Source organism: Ochotona princeps, chromosome X (genome assembly GCF_030435755.1).
Source record: "Ochotona princeps isolate mOchPri1 chromosome X, mOchPri1.hap1, whole genome shotgun sequence".
NCBI lineage: Eukaryota > Metazoa > Chordata > Mammalia > Lagomorpha > Ochotonidae > Ochotona > Ochotona princeps.
The window spans coordinates 67041260-67047324 of record NC_080865.1 but is presented as its reverse complement, the minus strand read 5'-3'; the positions used below and the strand labels follow the sequence as shown (position 1 = coordinate 67047324).

The 6065-nt window shown below is 37.6% G+C and overlaps 1 non-coding gene across 1 annotated transcript; it reads left to right on the top strand.

Moving 5' to 3' along the window:
• Positions 1-4642: 4642 nt before the first annotated feature.
• LOC118760517 (U6 spliceosomal RNA) lies at positions 4643-4745 on the top strand. The gene has a single exon (XR_004996825.1). It is a non-coding gene; the product is annotated as a U6 spliceosomal RNA (small nuclear RNA).
• Positions 4746-6065: the final 1320 nt, after the last annotated feature.

The window sequence follows — 6065 nt, the reverse complement described above, 5'->3', positions numbered from 1 at the left end:
GAGAACTATTGAGCCTGAGATTTGAAATTTACTAAAGATATCCGAAATCTGAACATCACATTTGCCTTAATTCTTTTTTTTTTTAAAGATTTATTCATTTTATTACAGCCAGATATACAGAGAGGAGGAGAGACAGAGAGGAAGATCTTCCGTCCGATGATTCACTCCCCAAGTGAGCCTCAACGGGCTGATGTGCGCCGATCCGAAGCCGGGAACCAGGAACCTCTTCCGGGTCTCCCACGCGGGTGCAGTGTCCCAATGCATTGGGCCGTTCTCAACTGCTTTCCCAGGCCACAAGCAGGGAGCTGGATGGGAAGCGGAGCTGCCGGGATTAGAACCGGCATCCATATGGGATCCTGGGGCTTTCAAGGTGAGGACTTTAGCCGTTAGGCCACGCCGCCGGGCCCGCCTTAATTCTTAATAGTGATTACCCAGAGCAGCTTGAGTATTCCCACTTAATAGTCTATGTTATAGGCCTTCTAGCTAATGGGCTACAAGAACCTTTAGGTACATGTTTATGCCCTGCACAGAATGTGTCAAACTGAACATTTGTCCACCACTTCTCTTTGAGTGCTAACAGGTTATGCAGAGACAGTCACGTCTGTTGTTACATTCTGTCCCCTTTGTCACCTGTGCTCAGCCATCTAGTGTTGTAAATTTAGCAGCAGATCTCATGGTGCAGTCTCTGGTCACAGCATTCATTCATTGCCCTTGGTGGTTACCAACATGTGATAGGAATGGAATCTGCATCACAGCTTTGACTCCATTAACACTGTATCAGCTGGTTCTATTCTATAATAATTTAACATGGCTTGAGAAATATTTAATGAAGCAAAAACTTTACTACATACCTTTCAAATGAGTCAATATAAAATAAAAAGCAGCATCACCAAATGTGAAAATCATAAAAAATGACAGATTTACTAATGTATATAACCACTGAGATGTCGTGTGTCAGTTATAACAAGGTTCTCTATGTATGCCAAAACCTACAAACCATATGTTGGTGTGCATAGCACCATGATATTTTAGCATCTATAATCAACATTCTCAGTCAATATCTAAAGACAGAGATTTAACTGCTTTAATAGTTTAGTAGCTGTAAATCAGGAATGACTTTTTTCAATAGCCTCAATAGACAGCAAAAACAAACGCTTTTCCATAAATATGGCATAGATAGAAAATTCAACACTACATAGCTTACCAAGAAAAGAGTCAATTAACACATTCAAGCCACAAGTATGTAAAACAGTCCTAGACATACGTTGGCTAATACAATTATCAGATGGCCACAACTAGCCAATTTATTTTGAGAAATAGCATAAACACTTTTGTTATAAAAGAATTAAATCTTATTTTCTGTGTTGTTTTACCTATCCCATCAAAGGAAGCATACTTGTCATGGCTGTGTTCAACTTTCAGCCTGTGAAAACAAAAACTGTTAGATTTATTTCCTTGTATTATTGTCTAGACAAGTCCAGTTCTTGGCCAAGCCAAAACGTCATGATCAGTGTATGTATAGGATCTGCTCTCTGCCTTCCAGTTTTCTAAAATATTTTCTCCTCTAGTTAGCTTAATTTAAAAATTATACACATTCTTTTAGCTGTTCCATTGATTGCCTTCCTTGGTGTTCTGTGCATTCCTCAGTTAATGTTAGAATGCTAAGTCCAAGCCTTTGAATTCCACAAACTATTTATGTATGTATTTACCGACACACACACACAAACATATAATCTATATATTTATATGTTTAACAATATATATAAAAATTTAAATTTCATGCAAAATTTAATTTTAAATTATTTAACTTTTACTCAAATAAAATTTAAATTTTATATAACACCATATATTATATATAAAATTAAATCAATTAAATTTAATTACTTTATTTAATGCATTTAATAAATTAAATTAGATTAAATTAATTGGGCCTGGTGTGGTGGCCTAGTGTCTAAAGTCCTTGTCCTCAACACGCCAGGATCCCATATGGGCGCTGGTTCCAATCCTGGCAGCTTCACTTCCCATCCAGCTCCCTACTTGTGGCTTGGGAAAGCAGTCGAGAATGGCCCTAAGTCTTAGGACCCTGCACCCACGTGGGAGACCTGGAAGAGGCTCCTGGCTCCTGTCTTCAGATTGGCACAGCACCGGCCGTTGTGGTCACTTAGGGAGTGAATCATTGGACGGAAGATCTTCCTCTCTGTCTCGTCTCTCTGTATATCTGACTTTGCAATAAAAATAAATAAATCTTTAAAAAAATAAAATTAAATTAATCTAATTCATTAATCGACCACTTCAAAAGTAATTAAATCAATTGAATAAGTATACAATGAATTAAATTTTATTTAATTTTAATTTAAATTGATTAACATTTTATTTAATTATATATATAGATTGGAGAGTCTATTTGGTATCCTAACAGTGACCGAGGAATACGTAGATCATCAAGGCAGGCAATCCAATAACATATGGATGTTAGGCTTGGACTTTAAAAATAAGCCCTTAAATCACTTTCCTAAATTTCTATTTTAAAAAAGATGTAATTGTTTATTTGAAAGGCAATGTTATGGAGGCAGGAGCGGAGGAAGGACAGAGACAGACACAAAATTTCCATCTCTGGTTCACCAGATTACTGAAATGACCAGGATAGGGCCAAGGCAAAACTGGGAACCTGGGACTCCATCTAGATCTTCCACATGGATGTCAGTGACCCAAGCACTTTAGCCATCTGCTGCCTTCCCAGGTGCATTGGCAGGGAGCTGATTAGGTAATGGATGGGACTGGAACTAGTGCTCATATCAGATGCTAGCATTACAGTCAGTGGCTTAACCCGCTGCACCACTACACCGACCCATGGTTGTATATTTTATATGTGAAAAATAGGCAATGCTTAAATTTTTTTTGAAAACTCCCTTGAGAATTTTATTCCATTGCTTTTATTTTCCTTTTGATTTACACAGAAATCACATGCTGATGTGAGCAGAAGAAAACCCAAGAAATCGAAAGTAAACCATAAGTCAGGTAAACATTAAAAGTAGTTCTTATTAAATATATCCTGAATTTAATAGCCCATTCCTGCATTCACTGAAACTCCTGCTAAATGCCAGGCTTTGTGCTTACTGTTGAACATACATAGTAGAAAAGCCATGTTTCATCTCCTGGGATTTTACAGTCTGTGACAACCAGTCATATAATAATCACCACCGAATATGGTGAGTGCACGATGGGCATATGTGCCAGGTCCTGTAGAAACATATAAAAGTTTTTTCAGAAGAAGTCATAAGTAATCTGAGCTTTGAAGAATGAAAGAATTTCTAGGCAAACAGAAGTTAAAAGAACATTATAGGCAAGACGCATACATTTTAGTTTATGGAAATGCAAATTATTTCCGAGTTGCTTTAGCTAAAAATTGAGGCCAGAAAATTGCAGAACATTTGGATCATTGAGATTCTGGTAGGCTATGCCAAGCATTTACGTTTTGTCCTGTAATCTAACAGCAAATATTGAATAATATCAGCAGAGACTTTTTTTTTTTTTAAGATTTTATTATTATTGGAAAGCCGGATATACACAGAGGAGGAGAGACAGAGAGGAAGATCTTCCATCCGATGTTTCACTCCCCAAGTGAGCCGCAACGGGCCGGTACGCGCCAATCCGATGCCAGGAGCCAGGAACTTCTTCCGGGTCTCCCACACGGGTGCAGGGTCCCAAGCCTTGGGCCATCCTCAACTGCTTTCCCAGGCCACAAGCAGGGAGCTGGATGGGCAGTGGAGCTGCCGGGATTAGAACCGGCGCCCATATGGGATCCAGGTGCTTTCAAGGTGAGGACTTTAGCCGCTAGGCCACGCCGCCGGGCCCAGCAGAGACTTATTATGGTCATCATTTACCTTTTTGAGAGAGAGGAAATGGAAATAAACAGATTAAAGAAAAAGAGACAATAAAATGAGAAGAGCAAAGGTTAAATGCCTACTATGTATCAGATATTATGCTAAACCCTTTATAATTTCTCCTTTTACCCTCCCAACAATTTACTGGCGTCAGTAACATTTTTATCTACCACCTAACACTGTCTTACACAACCACAATGCGTCCTGAACAAAAGCAGTAGCAGTAAGGATGGAGAAATGGGCCCAAATTTGACCTAATTGAGGCTGACAAATTGATTAGATTTGTCTATCAATGAAATAGAGAGAGGATGAAGGCATTAAAGACAACTCCAAGATTTCTAGCCTGGGCAACTTAGTGACTATAGAAGGGTGTTGTCATTTAGCAAACATGCAATAATCAAGGAAAGAACAAGTTAGGAAGAAAAACAATTCATCTTTGAATACACTGTATTTGAAATGCCTGCAGACACCCAAGTAGGACACCTAAGTGGAACAGCTAGGAAGTTATGGATACTGATCTGAGACTCAGGTTTTGATATAAAATGTTCTTTTTCAGGTAGATTATATTTTCTCCATCTAACACCCTTTTTGATCTTAAGAGTTACCCCTAGGTATGTTTCTTGATTACCAAGAAACTAATGCTTGGGCCACATTTTGTTAGGATCAGAAAATGTTCTTTACAAAAGCCTACCAATTGAAGTTGTTAATTTTCTTTGTGGCCAAATATATGGTTCATAATTGAAAATGTTTCATATTCCTTGCTTTGGCATCACATATATTAATATTGGAATGATGCAGAGAAGATAAGCATGGACCCTGCACAAGGATGACACGTAAATTCGTGAAGCATTCCATATTTTAAAAAAAGAAAGAAAGCGTTTCATGGACATACTAAAAAAGTATGTTCTCTGTTTCATAGATGTAAGGCTCTAAATGAATACCAAATTTTATGATATTATTCAGTTATTCTATGTTTACTGATTTTTGCATACGATGCTGTCTTTTTATTGTCTACTAAATGTATCCAGTCATCAGGTTTATTGAAGTTCTCCACTGTAATTATATCAAATTCTCATTGAATTTTTAATGGGTTTCACATATTTGGGTTCTTCAAGATATTTCACCCTCCATATTGCTGGAAGTAGTGGAATTTTTCTTCTTAAGATTTATTTATTTGAATGGTAGGGCAATAGATCAAGAGAGCAAGAGACAGCCTCTATTTGCTGGTTAACTCTCCAAATGTCTATGACAACCAGAGTCTCTGAGATGCATTAGCAAGAAGCTAATAAGAAGTGAAACATCTGGGACTCCCATATAGAATGCAGGCATCCCAAGCAATAGCTTAGTTTGCTATACTGCAACAGCCACCACCCAGTTTTTCATTTTTTAATAGTTGCTAATGCAACTGAGTGACAAATTTTATTCTCAAATTTAACAGTGTATAAAAATAAACATTTAGTATCACTCAGAGTTTTTCATGAGGTTATACATGCAGGGCTATTACAAACTGAACAGTTTACTTCCTGGGTGGCTCTCTCACTGAACTGTTGATGGACAGCTGAATTGCCACAAGGGTAAGCCTGTCTCACTTCCTCACTAAGTGGGCCTCCTGGATATCCTGATGACACGGCAGCTGGCTTCTCCCAGAGTGAAATATCCAAGAGAGAGGGTCTGAAGCCATAATATATTTTGTGCCTTAGAACTTACTGTCACTTCTACCAAAGGTTATCCATTATAAGGATGTCCCTAAGTCCAGTTCACTCTCAAGGGGAAGTTCATTAGTATTAACCCTTTGGAGAGAGGAATATTCAATGAACTTGTGAACATATTGTAAAATCACCACAACAGTATTTTCTCATAATTTATCCAGCGTGCATGCTGTTAATCCCAATCCCTTCCTTTCTAAAACAGAGCATGTGAAAAATGCATTCATGCACAGAGAAACTGAAGGTATGTATAATTTAAGAAAAATATTCTAAATACTTCACTAGACTATATTGATTATTACAATGAACTTTGCATTTATTGTGAGAAACACAAAATGCAATTCACCTTTACTTTGAACTGACTCTAATTGGTAACACTACTTAATATTTCCTCAAAGTATTCTTTTTGTTTAAGATTTTTGTTTAGGCATAAAATACATAGCTGACATACACCATCCCAGGATTCCTATGAACG